Source organism: Coregonus clupeaformis, chromosome 13, assembly GCF_020615455.1.
Source record: "Coregonus clupeaformis isolate EN_2021a chromosome 13, ASM2061545v1, whole genome shotgun sequence".
NCBI lineage: Eukaryota > Metazoa > Chordata > Actinopteri > Salmoniformes > Salmonidae > Coregonus > Coregonus clupeaformis.
In genome coordinates, this window is record NC_059204.1 from 43,233,371 (window position 1) to 43,253,021 (window position 19,651).

The 19,651-nt window shown below is 43.4% G+C and overlaps 1 protein-coding gene across 3 annotated transcripts in view; it reads right to left on the reverse strand.

The window, feature by feature from the left end:
- Positions 1–17,482, reverse strand: part of LOC121579525 (serine/threonine-protein kinase PAK 3-like) — a 52,261-nt gene extending 34,779 nt beyond the window's left edge. For 2 of the 3 annotated variants that reach the window (XM_041894183.2, XM_041894181.2), the window contains exon 1: positions 17,303–17,482. The gene's annotated coding sequence lies outside the window, so the exon portion shown is untranslated. The remainder of the gene's footprint in view (positions 1–17,302) is intronic. The other variant, XM_041894182.2, reaches the window with a different exon arrangement.
- Between the last annotated feature and the right edge of the window lie 2,169 nt (positions 17,483–19,651).

The following is a 19,651-nucleotide window of genomic DNA, read 5'->3' on the forward strand; positions in this document are numbered from 1 at the left end:
CAATAAGACTCAAGGCTGTAATCGCTGCCAAAGGTGTTTCAACAAAGTACTGAGTAAAGGGTCTGAATACTTTTTTATTTTATAAATGTGCTAAAAAGTCAAAAAAACTGTTTTTGCTTTTTCATTATGGGGTATTGTGTGTATATTAATTTTAGAATATGACTGTAACGTAACAAAATGTGGAAAAGGTCAAGGGGTCTGAATACTTTCCGAAGGCACTGTATATGGGATTTGTAGCAAACCCTTGTCTGCTCACAGACCCCGAACCCAGAGCTGTGGGGCTTCTAAATCAATCAAATCAAATGAAAATGTATTGGTCGCATACACATATTTTGCAGATGTTATCGCAGGTGCAGCAAAATGCTTATGTTTCTAGTTCCAACAGTGCAGTATAACTAACAATACAAAACAATACACACAAATCCCAAAAATAAAAGTCTGGAATATAAATACACAGTATACAGTGGAGAAAAAAAGTATTTAGTCAGCCACCAATTGTGCAAGTTCTCCCACTTAAAAAGATGAGAGAGGCCTGTAATTTTCATCATAGGTACACGTCAACTATGACAGACAAATTGAGAAAAAAAATTCTCCAGAAAATCACATTGTAGGATTGTTAATGAATTTATTTGCAAATTATGTTGGAAAATAAGTATTTGGTCACCTACAAACAAGCAAGATTTCTGGCTCTCACAGACCTGTAACTTCTTCTTTAAGAGGCTCCTCTGTCCTCCACTCGTTACCTGTATTAATGGCACCTGTTTGAACTTGTTATCAGTATAAAAGACACCTGTCCACAACCTCAAACAGTCACACTCCAAACTCCACTATGGCCAAGACCAAAGAGCTGTCAAAGGACACCAGAAACAAAATTGTAGACCTGCACCAGGCTGGGAAGACTGAATCTGCAATAGGTAAGCAGCTTGGTTTGAAGAAATCAACTGTGGGAGCAGTTATTAGGAAATGGAAGACATACAAGACCACTGATAATCTCCCTCGATCTGGGGCTCCACGCAAGATCTCACCCCGTGGGGTCAAAATGATCACATGAACGGTGAGCAAAAATCCCAGAACCACACGGGGGACCTAGTGAATGACCTGCAGAGAGCTGGGACCAAAGTAACAAAGCCTACCATCAGTAACACACTACGCGCCAGGGACTCAAATCCTGCAGTGCCAGACGTGTCCACCTGCTTAAGCCAGTACATGTCCAGGCCCGTCTGAAGTTTGCTAGAGTGCATTTGGATGATCCAGAAGAGGATTGGGAGAATGTCATATGGTCAGATGAAACCAAAATATAACTTTTTGGTAAAAACTCAACTCGTCGTGTTTGGAGGACAAAGAATGCTGAGTTGCATCCAAAGAACACCATACCTACTGTGAAGCATGGGGGTGGAAACATCATGCTTTGGGGCTGTTTTTCTGCAAAGGGACCAGGACGACTGATCCGTGTAAAGGAAAGAATGAATGGGGCCATGTATCGTGAGATTTTGAGTGAAAACCTCCTTCCATCAGCAAGGGCATTGAAGATGAAACGTGGCTGGGTCTTTCAGCATGACAATGATCCCAAACACACCGCCCGGACAACGAAGGAGTGGCTTCGTAAGAAGCATTTCAAGGTCCTGGAGTGGCCTAGCCAGTCTCCAGATCTCAACCCCATAGAAAATCTTTGGAGGGAGTTGAAAGTCCGTGTTGCCCAGCGACAGCCCCAAAACATCACTGCTCTAGAGGAGATCTGCATGGAGGAATGGGCCAAAATACCAGCAACAGTGTGTGAAAACCTTGTGAAGACTTACAGAAAACGTTTGACCTGTGTCATTGCCAACAAAGGGTATATAACAAAGTATTGAGAAACTTATTGACCAAATACTTATTTTCCACCATAATTTGCAAATAAATTCATTAAAAATCCTACAATGTGATTTTCAGGAAAAAAAAATCTCATTTTGTCTGTCATAGTTGACGTGTACCTATGATGAAAATTACAGGCCTCTCTCATCTTTTTAAGTGGGAGAACTTGCACAATTGGTGGCTGACTAAATACTTTTTCCCCCCACTGTATATACAGTATATATATATATATATATATATATATATATAAATATATAAATATAGATAGTTTGGACACACCTACTCATTCAAGGGTTTATTTTTATTTTTTTACTATTTTCTACATTGTAGGTGTGAAATATATGAAATAACACATATGGAATCATGTAGTAACCAAAAAAGTGTTAAAAAATCAATATATATATATATATTCTATATTTGAGATTCTTCAAATAGCCACCCTTTGCCTTGATGACAGCTTTGCACACTCTCGGCATTCTCTCAACCAGCTTCACCTGGAATGCTTTTCCAACAGTCTTGAAGGAGTTCCCACATATGCTTAGCACTTGTTGGCTGCTTTTCCTTCACTCTGCCGTCCAACTCATCCCAATCCATCTCAATTGGATTGAGGTTGGGGGATTGTGGAGGCCAGATCATCTGATGCAGTACTCCACCACTCTCCTTCTTGGTAAAATAGCCCTTACACAGCCTGGATGTGTGTTGGGTCGTTGTCCTGTTGAAAAACAAATTATAGTCCCACTAAGCCCAAACCAGATGGGATGGCGTATCGCTGCAGAATGCTGTGGTAGCCATGCTGGTTAAGTCTGCCTTGAATTCTAAATAAATCACAGACAGTGTCACAAGTAAAGCACCCCCACACCATGACACCTCCTCCTCCATGCTTTACGGTGGGAAATACACATGCGGCGATCAACTGTTCACCCAAACCGTGTCTCACAAAGACCCAAGCAGGTCTCTTCTTCTTTTTATTTGTGTCTTTTTCTTTCTTTCTTTTTTTTTGGGGGGATAGATCAGCTTAATATTGCAGATAGATTGTAACTTCCATCAATGTAATTGTCTGCATCACTTCCAATCCCCCATGTTTTATATACATATACATATATACATACATACATACATACATACATACATACATACATACATACATACATACATACATACATACATACATACACATATACACACACACATACACACACACATACATATATATATACATACATATCCTTTTAAAAAATATATATATTCCCCTTTATTTCTTTCCAACCCCGCCACCCTTTCCCCACTTGGAGTAAACTAGTGAACAACAACGCCTAGGCCTCTACTTCCAGCACATACCCACTATCTACATTTTATGGACACAGTCTCTTCTTCTTGTTGGTGTCCTTTAGTAGTGGTTTCTTTGCAGCAATTCGACCATGAAGGCCTGATTCACACAGTCACCTCTGAACAGGTGATGTTGAGATATGTCTGTGCCATTTATTTGGGCTGCAATTTCTGAGGATGGTAACTCTAATGAACTTATCCTCTGCAGCAGAGGTAACTCTGGGTCTTCCATTCCTGTGGTGGTCCTCATGAGAGCCAGTTTCATCATAGCGCTTGATGTTTTTGCGATTGCACTTGAAGAAACTTTCAAAGTTCTTGAAATGTTCCGTATTGACTGACCTTCATGTTTTAAAGTAAATCAAATCAAATGTTATTTGCCACATGTGCCGAATATAACAGGTGTAGACCTTACAGTGAAATGCTTACTTACAAGCCCTTAACCAACAATGCCGTTTTTTAAGAAAAAAAAAAAAGTGTTAAGTAAAAAATAGAAAATAACAAATAATTAAAGAGCAGCAGTAAAATAAAATAACAGTAGGGAGGCTATATACAGGGGGTACCGGTACAGAGTCAATGTGCGGGGGCACCGGTTAGTCGAGGTAATTGAGGTAATATGTACATGTGGGTAGAGTTAAATTGACTATGCATGAATAATAAACAGAGTAGCAGAAGCGTAAAAGAGGGGGTTGGGGTGGGGTTGGGGGACAATGCAAATAGTCCGGGTAGCCATGATTAGCTGTTCAGGAGTCTTATTGCTTGGGGGTAGAAGCTGTTAAGAAGCCTTTTGGGCCTAGACTTAGCGCTCCGGTACTGCTTGCTGTGCGGTAGCAGAGAGAACAGTCTATGACTAGGGTGGCTGGAGTCACGGCCAGGTCTCTGACCTCCTCCCTATAGGCTGTCTCATCATTGTCGGTAATCAGGCCTACCACTGTTGTGTCGTCGGAAAACTTAATGATGGTGTTGGAGTCGTGCCTGGCCATGCAGTCATGAGTGAACAGGGAGTACAGGAGGGGACTGAGCACGCACCCCTGAGGGGCCTCCGTGTTGAGGATCAGCGTGACAGATGTGGTGTTACCTAACCTTACCACCTGGTGGCGGCCAGTCAGGAAGTCCAGGATCCAGTTGCAGAGGGAGGTGTTTAGTCCCAGGGTCCTTAGCTTAGTGATGAGCTTTGAGGGCACTATGGTGTTGAACGCTGAACTGTAGTCAATGAATAGCATTCTCACGTAGGTGTTCCTCTTGTCCAGGTGGGAAAGGGCAGTGTGGAGTGCAATAGAGATTGCATCAATAGAGATTGTATCAATAGAGATTGTATCAATAGAGATTGCATCTGTTGGGGTGGTATGCAAATTGGAGTGGGTCTAGGGTTTCTGGGATAATGGTGTTGATGTGAACCATGACCAGCCTTTCAAAGCACTTCATGGCTACAGACGTGAGTGCTACGGGTCGGTAGTCATTTAGGCAGGTTATCTTATTGTTCTTGGGCACAGGGACTATGGCGGTCTGCTTGAAACATGTTGGTATTACAGACTCAGTCAGGGACAGTTGGTCAGCGCATGCTCGGAGTACACGTCCTGGTAATCCGTCTGGCCCTGCGGTCTTGTGAATGTTGACCTGCTTGTGAATGTTGACCTGCATAAAAGTCTTAATCACATCGGCTACGGAGAGCGTGATCACATAGTCATCCAGAACAACTGATGCTCTCATGCATGCTTCAGTGCTTGCCTCGAAGCGAGCATAGAAGTGATTTAGCTCTTCTGAGAGGCTTGTGTCACTGCGCGGCTGTGCTTCCCTTTGTATTCTGTAATAGTTTTCAAGCCCTGCCACATCCGACGAGCGTCAGAGCCGGTGTAGTACGATTCAATCTTAGTCCTGTACTGACTCTTTGCCTGTTTGTTGGTTCGTCGGAGGGCATAGCGGGATTTCTTAAAAGCGTCCGGGTTAGAGTCCCGCTCCCTGAAAGCGGCAGCTCTACCCTTTAGCTCAGTGCGGATGTTGCCTGTAATCCATGGCTTCTGGTTGGGGTATGTACGTACGATCACTGTGGGGACGACGTCATTGATGCACTTATTGATGAAGCCAGTGACTGATGTGGTGTACTCCTCAATGCTATCGGAAGAATCCCGGAACATGTTCCAGTCTGTGCTAGCAAAACAGTCCTGTAGCTTAGCATCTGCGTCATCTGACCACTTCCTTATTAACCGAGTCACTGGTGCTTCCTACTTTAGTTTTTGCTTATAAGCAGGAATCAGGAGGATAGAGTTATGGTCAGATTTGCCAAATGGAGGGTGAGGGAGAGCTTTGTACACGTCTCTGTGTGTGGAGTAAAGGTGGTCTCTGGTTGCACATTTAACATGCTGTTGAAATTAGGTAGAACGGATTTAAGTTTCCCTTCATTAAAGTCCCCGGCCACTAGGAGTGCTGCCTCTGGATGATCATTTTCCTGTTTACTTATGGCCTTATACAGCTCATTGAGTGCAATCTTAGTGCCAGCATCGGTTTGTGGTGGTAAATAGACAGCTACGAAAAATATAGATGAAAACTCTCTTGGTAAAGTGTGGTCTACAGCTTATCATGAGATACTCTACCTCAGGCGAGCAAAACCTTGAGACTTCCTTAGTATTATATTTTATGCACCAGCTGTTGTTTACAAATATACACAGACCACCACCCCTTGTCTTACCGGAGTCAGCCGTTCTATCCTGCCGATGTAGCGTATATCCCACCAGCTGTATGTTATCCATTTCGTCGTTCAGCCATGACTCGGTGAAACATAAGATATTACAGTTTTTAATGTCCCGTTGGTAGGATAACCTTAATCTTAGGTCGTCCAATTTATTTTCAAATGATTGAACATTGGCTAATAGGATTGATGGAAGAGGCAGTTTACTCGCTCGCCATCGGATCATTACAAGGCACCCCGACCTACGTCCACGATATCTCTGTCTATTTCTCATGCGAATGACAGGGATTTGGGCCTTGTCGGGTGTTTGTAGAATATCCTTCGCTCCGACTCATTGAAGAAAAAAATATTTGTCCAATACGAGGTGAGTAATCACTGTCCTGCTATCCAGAAGCTCTTTTTGGTCATAAGAGACGGCGGCAGAAACATTTTGTACAGAATAAATTACATATAACGTGAAAAAGCACACGTAATAGTACAATTGGTTAGAGGGTTGTAATGATGGACTGTCATTTCTCTTTGCTTATTTGAGCTGTTCTTGACATAATATGGACTTGGTCTTTTACCACATAGGGATATCTTCTGTATACCCCCCCTACCTTGTCCCAACACAACTGATTGGCTCAAATGCATTAAGAAGGAAATCAATTACACAAATTACCTTTTAAGAAGGCACACCTGTTAATTGAAATGCATTCCAGGTGACTACGTCATGAAACTGGTTGAGAGAAAGCCAATAGTGTGCAAAGCTGTCATCAAGGCAAAGAGTGGCTATTTGAAGAATCTCAAATATAAAGTATATATTGATTTGTTTAACACTTTTTGGTTACTACATGATTCCATATGTGTTATTTCATAGTTTTGATGTCTTCACTATTATTCGACAATGTAAAAAATTGCAAAAATAAAGAAAAACCCTTGAATGAGTAGGTGTGTCCAAACTTTTGACTGGTAGTGTGTATATATATATATATATATATATATATATATATATATATATATAAAAATGGTGTGTATCGACAGTATGGACAGTATATGAATGGAAAAGGTGTGTACAGCAGTAGTTATATAGGATGCTCCTTGACTAGAATACATATGAAGTGGGTAAAACAGTATGTAAACATAATTAAAAGTGATCAATGTTCAATGACTATGTTGCGCCTTCTTCACCACACTGTCTGTGTGGATGGACCATTTCAGGTTGTCAGTGATGTGCACGCCAAGGAACTATAAGCTTTTCACCCTCTCCACTGCGGGCCCGTCGATGTGGATGGGGGCATGCTCTATCTTCTGTCTCCTGTAGTCCACGATCAGCTCCTTCGTTTTGTTGATGTTGAGGGAGAGGTTATTTTTCTGGCACCACTCCGCCAGGGCCCTCACCTCCTCCCTGTAGACTGTCTTGTCGTTGTTGGTAATCAGGCCTACCACTGTGTCGTCAGCAAACTTGATGATTGAGTTGGAGACATGCATGGCCACGCAGTCATGGGTGAACAGGGAGTACAGGAGTTGGCTAAGCAAGCACCCTTGTGGGGCCCCTGTGTTGAGGATCAACGTGGCAGAGATGTTGTTACCTACCTTCACCACCTGGGGTCAGGACCCAGTTGCACAGACCGGGGTTCAGACCCAGGGCCCTGAGCTTAGTGATGAGCATTCTTACATAGGTATTCCTCTTGTCCAGATGGGATAGTGCAGTGTGCCGTGCGATGGCAATTGTGTAATCCGTGAATCTGCTGGGGTGGAATGCAAATTGTAGTGGGTCTAGGGTGTCGGGTAAGGTGGAGGTGATATGATCCTTATCTAGCCTCTCAAAGCATTTCATGATGACAGAAGTGAGTGCTACGGAGCAATAGTCATTTAGTTCAGTTACCTAGGGAGGACTGGTAGCAGTCCTCCCCAGGTATCTTTCTTGGGTACAGGAACACTGGTGGACATCTTGAAGCAAATGGGGACAACAGACTGGGATAAGTAGAGATTGAATATGTCCGTAAACACTCCAGCCAGCCAGTCTGCACATGCTCTGAGGACGCAACTTGGGATGCCGTCTGGGCCGGCAGCCTTGCAAGGGTTAACACGCTTAAATGTCTTACTCAAGTCGGCCACGGAAAGTGAGAGCTCAGAATCCTCGTTAGCGTCAGTGGCCCACGTTGGCGGCTCTGTGTTTACCTCAAAGCGGATGAAGAAGTTGTTTAACTTGTCCCGGAGCGAGGCGTCAGTGTCTGTGACATGGCTGGATTTCCCTTTATAATCCGTGATTGTCTGAAGTCCCTTCCAAATATATCTAACGTTTGAACCGTTAAATTGTGATTCCACTTTGTCCCTGGACTGTCGATTTGCCTCTTTGATTGCCTTACGGAGGGCATAGTCTGTTTGTACAAGTCCATGTTCCCAGTCACCTTGCTGTGGTTAAATGCGGTGGATCACACTTTCAGTTTTGCGCGAATGCGGCCATCTATCCACGGTCTTTGGTTTGGATAAGTTCTAATCGTCACAGTGGGAATAACATCCTTTATGCACTTCCTGATGAACTCCATCACTGAGTAAGTGTATACGTCAATACTATTCTCAGAGGCAACCCTGAACATTTCCCAGTCCGTCTTGAAGCATAGATTCCGATTGGTCAGATCAACGTTGAACAGTCCTTACCACGGGTACTTCTTGTTTAAGTTTCTGCCTATAGGACGGGAGGAGCAAAATGGAGGCGTGATCTGATTTGCCGAAGGGAGGGCGGGGAGGGCCTTGTAGCCGTCCCGGAAGGGGGAGTAGCAATAGTCCAGAGTTCTTGATGAGCAAGTAACACAGGAGATGTGATAGAACTTCGGTAGCGTTTTCCTTAGATTTCCTTTATTAAAGTCCCCAGCTACAATAAATGTGGCCTCAGGATATGCAGTTTCCAGTTTGCACAGAGTCCAGTGTAGTTCCTTGAGAGCCATCGCGGTGTCGGCATGGGGGGGATATACACGGCTGAGATGATGACCGAAGAAAATTATCTCGGGAGGTAATGCAGTCGCCATTTAATGGTGAGGTATTCCAGATCGGGAGAACAAAATAACTTTAATTTCTGTATGTTATCACAATCACACCATGAGTAGTTAATCATGCAACAAACACCTCCACCTTTCTTTTCCCCTGTAGAGTTCTTTCATCCTGTCTGCGTGATGGACGGAGAACCCCACTGGCTGAATGGACAGGGACAGTATATCTGTTGAGAGCCATGATTCCGTGAAAAAATTGTATGTTACTGTCCCTGATGTCTCTCTGGAAGGAGATCCTCGCCCTGAGCTCGTCTACTTTATTGTCCAGGGACTAAACGTTAGCGAGTAATATACTCGGAAGCGGTAGATGGTATTCATGCCTCCTGAGTCTGCCTAGGAGCTCAGACCTTATTCCTCTTCTCAGCCCCGGGATGAATGGAATTGCCTCGGGGAGTTCAAACAAAGGATCCAATTCAGGAAAGTCGAATTTCGAATCAAAATGCTGGTAAATGACCACCAATCTAATATGTGACCCACCACCTGGATTCGGTCCTATGTAGCAAAATTTGAAATTGTGTTTTTTACATTGGATAAAAGCAGAGACTCCAAGTTAGAAAATTGTATATCATACACTGCAGTTGAGGAACAATGATAAAGTAATTATGCTTTGAAAGTTGATAAACTTGTAACCCCACTTTTGAGAAAATGGCCCGTGAATGTTTTGGTACACCTACTGGAGAGCTCTTCTTTGTTTACACACATTCAGCATCATTCACACCCTCTTAAGCCTTAGCCCCACCCATCTCTTTAAGGATTCACAGTGTAGTAAACAACCAAAGATTTCAAGACTAAAATTGGTGAAAGTAGTAGCAAAAAGTAGTAGTAAACATAAACTTTATCTAGTCCTTGGCCTATATCCTAATCTGACTTTGGTGTAGGTCATGTTATTCTTCACATTATTGTCTCTGGTAAACACACACTATATCAAATAAAATGTAATGTTTAGTTGTCACATGCACAGGATACTGAAGGCGTAAACGGTACAGTGAAATGGTACCTTGCATAGTGCTGTCTTTTGTTTAGACATGTAGCTAAACAATGAACCATAATCCCAACTCTAATGCCGCATTCAAAACAACTGGGAACAAAACAAAAACAAAAAACAGACTGGGAAAAATCGATTTGAACGGTCATCCAAATCGGAATTCCAACTTGGGAACTCGGGCCTCTTTCTAGAGCTCCTACACAGATCATACACGTAACGTTAGCTAGCGAGCCACCAGCTAACGTTAGCTAGCTAGCTAGCTAGCTAACAGTACGCTTTAACTTGCAATGAAAACACGTTTCTGACTAAATTTGAAACTATAATATCTGAAAATGTATCTAGACTCTTACCTGTATACATGGATGAATGCTTCTCCCTCTCTCATGGATGCCATGGTTGCCCTTAGTTTGAAGATGTAATCCGGAGACAGGTGTTTTATTCAACAGTCTTCTTTCTGTGTTTTCTTTTTGGACTCTCTCCGCATTTGGCAATCATCTCTCTGCTTCCACCGGGCATTCCACTGATTTCAAAACTCTGTCAACTTCTTCCGTGACAACAACACCGTTTTTCCCCCACCAATGTCTGGTTCAATGAAAATGCTTTTACCTAAATCAGGGATTTCCTCTTTGATTCATTTTCATAGTCAGAGAGAGTCAGCAAGGCACAATCATCCTTCAGAAAGTAGTCCATCACAACCTTTTCCCACTGAGCTTTGTTGATAGCGCTATTAACTTCAGGGCAGCAATGTTGAGAGCATCCATGGCTTGATTTTCTATCCTCTGCTAAATAACATTATACCATGGCATTGTTGAATATTTGTTTCTGATTGACTTGAAGGGCATTCTAGAGTGTGCATTATTTCGCTATAATGGACAGTATATTGGCAGGGTAGAACTCAATGGCTATAGTTAATTCTTACATGTTTTCTTTGAGCTGCTTTTGAACTCAAAAGTCGAATTGAAAACATTATTGGTATTGTTGAATTAGTTTTCATAATAGCAAGCTAGGACTGATGGTTTGGTTAGCTAGCTAAACTAGCAAGTCTGCAAGTCTGTCACGGCAACTACTGTAGCTATAGTAAACTTGCTAGCTACTTCAGTGGATGTTGAACATTTCTACCGGCAAATTAACACATTTCTAGTGGCAAATGTGTTAAATTATAGCCATGGTATAAAAGGGATAATCAACTCTGGGCTCTATGCGTTCTCTGGAAAATAATGCAACTCAGTGTAAGGTCAGTTCCGCTCCGCTGGCATGTCGTGGAAAACACCTTCCACGTCGTTCATTATTTTCCATAGAACACATAGCCCCTCGTTGATTATCGCTTACTTAAACAACAAGCTAGCTACGGTTTAGAAACCTCACATTTTAGTAGAATAAAGTGTTAATATGTCTTATAATCAGTATTAGTAATAGAAGTTACCCTAAAAGTAGTACTGTGGTATTATGAGTGTTATGTGTTGTGTTGCTGTGTCTAATATTAGTGGTAGTAGTATATATAATCACATGGCATGGCAGTCGGTAGATGAAAGTAGGTCTTGTGGAGTGGGCCTAAAGCTAATGGGAGTCTTTCCCTCTCTCACCATATAAGCCATTGTAGTAAATGAGTCAGTCAGTCATTGGGGCAGACAGACACGAGCAGCCTGGCCTGTTGTAGTACAGGAACAGATTGGGGCCGATCCTTCATTAACCCCATACTGTCATTGGCCAGCACTACTTTTCTCTGCCACCAGTCCTCTCCATAATACCATGATGAGAGGAAACAATCATTGTAGATTTTCAAATGAAAAGGGAGCTTTGGAATAGCATGGTTAGCTAGTAGTCTGATGGTGACATGGTTACATCTGTCAAGTGCTATGCAAACTGTCCTCTCCTTGCAGGCTTGTAGTCTGACCACAGTGTGGTCGATGTGGTCTGGTAAAATGTGATATTTGTTAAAGCTGCACAGGTTCCCATGGCGGCCAATGACTGATCTTTACTGAACATGCCCTGTCCTCAAAGACATCATAGTGCCCACAGTCTATTTTTGCATGACACAATGAGGGGTGGCAGGTAGGTACTGTAGATGAATGAACCATGTGTGTACAACAAACCACAAACACACCAACACATGCACGTGAACACACACCAACCACCAGCAACAGACAGAGAGCATGAAGATTAGGGAGGGAGGTCAATGTGTCAGTGTCTGAGTGTGCTTCCTCCACCCTCCCTCCACCCCCAACCTCTCTCAGGCAAAATGGCCAGATGGCTCTCAATCCTCCATGCTAATCCAGCACACAGACCATGGCCCTGATATCACCTAGCACTACAACACTACAGCTCCACACACTACACTACAACACTGGAGCACAGCACACTTCTAAAGACTAGGCCATTTCACTACTACATCTGCCCAAAGCACTACTACCCTATCCCACTCTGGCAGAGCACATTGCCCACTGCCCAACAGTCGTCAGCACCAGAGTGTCATAAGGCTATACGTTACTATCCTAGCAGACTGTTGCAGGCCTATTTGTATGTAATATCACATTTCAGATAGCCAGCTGACAGGCTGCAGGCAGAGACAAGGCGCTGGATCTACTGGAGCTTTTGTTAGCAGTTGGCTGAGGTGATGTAAGAGAAGCCCCATGTGTTGGGTTACATTCACCAACCAACCCCCATCCTGTCCTGTCCTGAGGTAGCACAGCAAACTGAACACAGCGCTGTACAGCACACACACACAACACAACCCTGACTGGACAAGCAGCCAGGTCACAGCCAACCAGTAGGCTAGGTTGGACAAGCCTTTTGTTTGTTTATGAATAGACTAGTGCAGGCTAACATCCACACAGCTCTTATTCTGATCTCATCTCTTATTTCACTCGTATAACTGACCTAAGAAATGTGATATGTTCTAATCTAAATCTGGTTGCCTCTGTTGGTCCAAGGGACTACTGAATTAGTTGTGTCTTAAGTCACGAGGAGCATACAGTATGTGGTTAATGTGTTCAGTCAGGCCTGGAGGTGTGATGTGTCAATGAGGGTGAGACACATTGAGCTGCACGGGGGAAGTGAAGTGAACAGCCAGTCTCCTCTCTTCTGATTCCAGGAGGTTAACCACCACCATTCCTGTCCCGCAACCTCCTAATCCAATCACAGGTGTCCTGCAACCTCCTTATCCAATCACAGGTGTTGCATCCTGAGCCAGGGAGAGGACCTTTTTGTACAGCTGCAACACTGGGCCTTGTTATTCTGGTGTCAGGAGAAGTTGTGTTTATTTGGATGGAGATTGTCACTGCTGCTCAGTGATTACTAGCCTGGGCTTGAGCACAAAGCAGAAACTGTCAGTGGACTCCTCTACATCCAGCTCCTCATCAAGCCCCCCTTTACACAGCCTCCCTCCTGTGGGGATAAGCCTCAGCAGCACCACGCTCAGTCCTACTCTTCAATAATGACAGCCCCCTCCCTCACTGTCACACACATGCACACATGTGCATGCACACACAAAGTCTCCCCTCATCACTGTTTATCCTTCTACTCTGCAAAGGAAAGCTGTGGTCTTGCATGATTATTGAGATCTACACCAGTCGAACAAATTATTATTAGCCATGGCTTTTGGATTTATTCACACTAGGGTCAAATATAAAGCATTGACATACTAGAGCTTGTGAAACGTTCCATGTCATTTCATGGAGGACTGGCTTGAATTGTGAGGAAATGTTGTGATCTATTTAATAAAGACAAGAGACCAGCACAATGGATAAAGGATTGTGGCGGTATAGCAGGAACAGCTGCATCTAGTGGTCAAAACCTGGTACTTTCACACTACTTTATGGCAAATAATGCAATCGACTTCAATGACTACTTTCTCTGAACAGGGGGAAAAAACATCACCAGATTCACAAGGAATACATGACATAGTATGGAGAAGCAATACTCCAAGCCACAGCTTCATACTGCTTGTCAAATTTTCTTCACAATACAACAAACATTGTCTCATTCTGTTCAGGACAACCCAGGGTATAATGTAACTGTAGATCAAACGATCATAAATAGCGATATAGCGATCATAAACGTTGACACTGTTTGTTACATTTGTTTTATGATATGGAAATGTGAAGTGCTCATTTGGACTCACGGGTGTTTGGCTTGCTTGTATGACATGAAAGTGGTATTTATTATAATTCTCAAAGTCTCATCTTTCAAAATACATAAGAGTCCTCATAATTAACAGCATGTCCCTCACTCAGACAACAGAAAATGTGCAAAAGTTGCCCAATTAGCGGGAGGGATGGGGACAACTTCTTGTCGCACGCGGTGCTGAAGTTCAAGCGGAGACCCTGAGCTCTGACGTCATATATAGCATGTTACTGTACAGCCACTGCGTTCATATTTTACATTTTAGATTTTAGTCATTTAGCAGACGCTCTTATCCAGAGCGACTTACAGTTAGTGAGTGCATACATTTTTCATACATATTTAGGCGCTTATCAGTGTCCAACTCTGCCATTTTCAACCTTATACGGGTACGAGTGTAAAGGGCTACACAATGCCCATTATAGTCAAGTAGGTGTGAGTAAACACCCTAACTTCTGAGATGTCTGTCTGTGTGGATGAGTAGACAGTGAGCCGGTACATCCATTGATAGTGCATCTGTCCTATAAGGCCCAGTGTTCCAGGCTCCCAACACAGTGATCCATCTGCCAGAGCCAACCTCTAATCTGGGATCAGACACTGTGGGTGTTTCTCAAAATGCATACTACCGTGCTCTGAGCATGCAAATTGGAGCACGGGAGGGTTGGAGTATGAGTCCAAATCAAAGTATGCGAAACGGAGAACGGAGGGCACTTCTCGAACGTGTACTCCGTTTGTACATATTTTGAAGCATGCATCGACGCAAGCTTTAACGGAAAGTATGCACAGACATATGACTCAACCACGTAAAAAATTACGCAACGTTTCTTGAAATCAATGGCGGCCATTATTTGAGCTGAAGTGAGAGAAAATAAACTCTGAGTTCGGAATTCAAATGTTGCTCCTTCACATCTCATAGGTTGCCTGACTACAATATGTTATCTTGATATGTTAATAAATACATACTGCGTTAGTTTTGGCATGTTTACCTGCCTACAATACCTACTGTAGTGTGTGTAGATCACAAGCCACAGTGAGTCAATAGGGCTAACTGGCTAGCTACTACTGTTAGCTAGCCAGATAGCCATTAAGATTGTTAGCTACCCATGAAGAATTGACATCTACCTTGCATAACATTAGTTTTAGGTCATTTTTACCTGTTTAACTAGCTGGCTAGCTAGATTATTACAATTCACATATAGCTAGCTGAAAATTATTAAGTAAAAAGTTTGCTTTGTGTATATTTTGGTTTGTCTCTATTGTTGCCATTGTCCTGGCTGGAAGAAGGAAGGTTCAGTGAATGGGAGGTGCAGCGTGAGATAATACAGTAGGGGGAATGCGAGTGCTTCTCAAATGTATTGTTTTATGCATTATCCACGACACTCACGTCCTCACAAGAACGTACTAAAGAGAACATCCTCGGAGAATGCACTCTGAGCATAAGAGTGTGGAGCACGGTAGTACGCAAATTGAGAAACACCCTATGACTCCAGACAGACACTACAGTGGAAGGTGTGGATACAGATACACACTCTCTAAAGGACTATTACACGCAGCCTCTCCTCCGGTCTGTCCTCCCTCTGTCACACACCAACAACACTGTCTGTCTGTCCTCCCTCTGTCACACACCAACAACACTGTCTGTCTGTCCTCCCTCTGTCACACACCAACAACACTGTCTGTCTGTCACTCTCTCTGTCACCCAGCAACAACCTAAGGACTGCTGTGACAAGAGGTCTTCAGTTTCACTAGATAATACTGTAGATAAACAGCTGGTTTAATCATAGTGTTTCTATGGCTATACATGCATAGGTTAAAGAAAACAAAGGGAATTAGAATGGCCAGCAGGATCTATGTTTACGTGCGATGAGAGAACTTGCACCTTTCACACACACAAAAGATAAGAGCTCCTCTTAATAGCTGAAGTGGTTCCTAATTTTACAGGCCATGCTGATAGCAACATTGAGGGTATGTGAGGTCTAGAGGCTGTGTTAGTTATGTGTAATTGTTGTCAGTGAAGAGCAGAGAGAGAGATGGAGCAGGTGTTGGGGTGGATATTGAATAGATGTAACACTCCTGATGTCTGCATCAACACCACAGCCCAACACAGCCCAACACAGCCCAACACAGAGTAGCACCCACTCCCACATCCTCCTCTTCCTCACTCTGTCATCACCCAGATGCCTTCCCAGCAACCTTCTCTTAAAGAGAAGAACAGCTTTCCCAGACGGTTGTTCTTCACACAAACATGGGGATGACTGTGCTTCCAGGAAGAGGTGGAATCTCTCACCCGTCCTCTCAGCCCTTCTCTATCCTGCCCTGACACCAGCGTGTAAATGAACAGCAGCCGAGTGTGATGGATAGAATGGATAGATGACTGACTGACCCAATCCCACTCCCTCCCTCCCTCACTGAGGCTGAGGCAGGATCGCTCAGCTCCCACAGGAGCAGCCCCCGCCCCCATCCCGATCGCTGTCAGGTGACCAGACGCTGTATATCTCCCTGTGTCACCACAGCCGGCAGGGCCGCCATGAAAGAACTCCACACATACATGTTTAAACCAGGAGAAAGACAGCCTCATCACACACAGCTCCCTGTGTCTATGTGTGGAGAGAGAAAAATCTCATAAAAATCCCTCTCTAAAAAAGTGGGTCCAGAGGCAGCAGCCCAAAGATAACAAAGGGCCATCCCTTTGCACATAATAACCATCCATCACTCCCCATCCACAGCATCTACTGCTCAGATCCATCCGACAGCTTCGCACAGCCTCGCACCTCAGCACCCAAAATACAATTTCCTCTTTTTGTTACCGTGTTGCCACTGCAGCTGCTGCTTTGCTACAGGGCTGGCACACACACACACACACACACACACACACACACACACACACACACACACACACACACACACACACACACACACACACACACACACACACACACACACACACACACACACACACGGCACCGATTCAGGCTCTCACATCAACAAAGATGCTTTTTTTTAAACACAAGGGTGAGGGTCCATAAAATCCAGTGAAGGAGGGAGGGGATGGTGGGTTGATAACATTGAGCTGGCCAGTAACGGCATCGAAAGCCAATCCACACAGATGAAGGCATACATTTCCTCTCTCTCTGTGATAAGACACAACATAGATAAACACAGCTGCCTTCTCCTCCTCCTCCTCCTCTCCAGCAAGGCAGAATGCAAGGATGAAGGAAATAAGAGTACAAAGCACCCCCCCCACATGCATAGCCCCCCTCCCTCTAATATCCACATCACCTATCGCATACACAGACAAGGGATTACCTGAAATATGTCTTGACATTTTCTTGTTCGGTGTGTCGCCTTTGGAGCCAGTGTTCTGGTAGGTTCATCCTCAAATGTATAGTCCTATTGACAGTTTACAGGCAGGATTGCCATTCTCTTGTCAGACCGGTTCCTGACCCCAAACTCAGGCTTGTTTGGCAGGCTGGGTGCTTCACTGGCTGCTCACTGTTCCCTAGCTCATGATGTCATCTGCCTTGCTCAGTCCATTGGCTGGGAGGCTGCATATTAATGAAGGCAGTAGCTCTGGGGGAGGAGGCAGAGAGGGAGAGAGGCAGACACAGTTGGTATTTTGTTTCACAGACCAAACCAGCTCAGCCAGAGACAGAGGAAGGGTGGATTATATTTCCATATCTATCTATTTTTATCGAACACTCTCAAGTTTGAATGGCAAAAATATTTTCCTCCTTATTTTGCTAGTTATTACTTTATTTACATGTGCTACTTCCCAGAAGTGTGCACATTACATATAGACATACAGTAACAATACCTGTATACCTTCACATTTTATTTCTGTGTTATTTCTTACGGCAATAATTAGACCTGCATCGATTAACACTCAGTTGGTAATAGTTTCACAACATCAGGTTGCATTGAAATGCTATCAATATCATGCTGCATAAATGTTGACTATTTGATTTATAGTTCCCTTACAGTTCCTGGACCCTGCCAGTCTTATGGTCTATAACCATAGTGGACTGTAGTTGTCCCCCAGACAGCGGTAGGTAGCTAATGTAGACTGTGCGTTCTCTCTCTGCAGCCTCACCAGTCTCTGATAGATGCTATTTATCTCTCTCTGGCTTCCTGGATGGGCGGTGATGACAAACCACAGACTCACTCCATTTGCCCTAATTTGCCTATGATGTCATCTTTTTCCCCTTGCTCACCTGTGATTGGCTGGCTGGCTCAGCATCTGCTCAGATCTCAAGGCTAGTGCTTCTTGCTGGAGGTGGAGACCTATCCCTGGCACTCTGAATCACAGCTGGTTGTCGTGACAACCCGTGTAATGTCAATTCCTCATTGAAGAATAATATGTCTGTTCTGTGACAGCGTTCACTCAAATGGAGGACAGAGCCTTTGAGAAGGACCTCTCTTCCTTCTGATGCCTTAAGGAAACCTCCACTAGTGTGACATAATAGAACATATCTCCATGATGGCCTTATAATTTATACAGATTATTGTGGGCGTGGAGGAGAAATTAAGATTTTGTGAAATTATTTTAATATCAGAATCCCAGAAAGTATGGGATTAATCATATGAAGGAAGAACATTTTGAGGAATTATTCTACAAAACAACAACAGCATGGTAAAATAGGCTGAGGTTCATGTTTGGCATCACATGACTGGAATATAACTGACGTCACACATAAGCTGCAGCAGGCTAAATCCATACCTATGTCCATGACAAAAAGGGATTCTAAATATAGATACTGAGAAGGAAATGTATTTTCAAAGTCTGCTTTTTTTTCTATGGCCTTGGTGATTGATTTACATAGACAATTAAGGCAACTAGCTGAGAGCTTTCTTTGGAGAATAAGCCCAATCATCCCGATAACACTGAGATACACAGACATAGTGAAAACCCTGGTGACATCATTTGCATCGCTTATATCCTGGTTATGTTGCTACTTAATATTAAACTAACTGACTAGGTTCTGTTTTACAATGAGCTATTTAGAAAGACAAAAAAAACAGAGCTGATTCATCCAAGTAGCAGAGAGCAAATACCAGAGCCCATGTTTGATTTATATTTAACAGTACATGCAGACACTTATTTTAGTGCACTGATGCAGAGAGATGAAGGGGATTTAGTCTGTCTCCCTACAGTCTCAACTAAGGTTATTTTAAAACTATCAAACTGAAACTACACAACTGAAACTCCCATCCACTATGCATTTTTGTTCATACGTATACAGTGGCGACAGGGGTTATTAATGTTAACTGTACCGCTACTGTGAATTATAATAACTCCCAGAGAAATGACACTGAGACACAGCAAAACATATTTTCATTAAGGTATACGCAGAACAAGTCCCACTCAGTTGGTTGTGCCTGAAACCAAAGTAATGGTTCTCTCATTGATTCAGTTATTATGCTCTCATCACCCTCTATCTTCATGGTCACCTCCTATAGCCAGCTGTAACCAAACCAAGCACAGCCTCTGTGGTAATACCAGACAGACAGTACTGTGGTGCATTCCAATGATCTTCACCAAAGCGTTTTTTCCAAAAAGTGAGATGTGGTTAACTGACTTACAGTCTAAGAGAGGGTTAAGTCTATAGGGGAAAGAGTATGGCATGTGGTATGGGGAGTTGGGTACCTTTGAGAGAT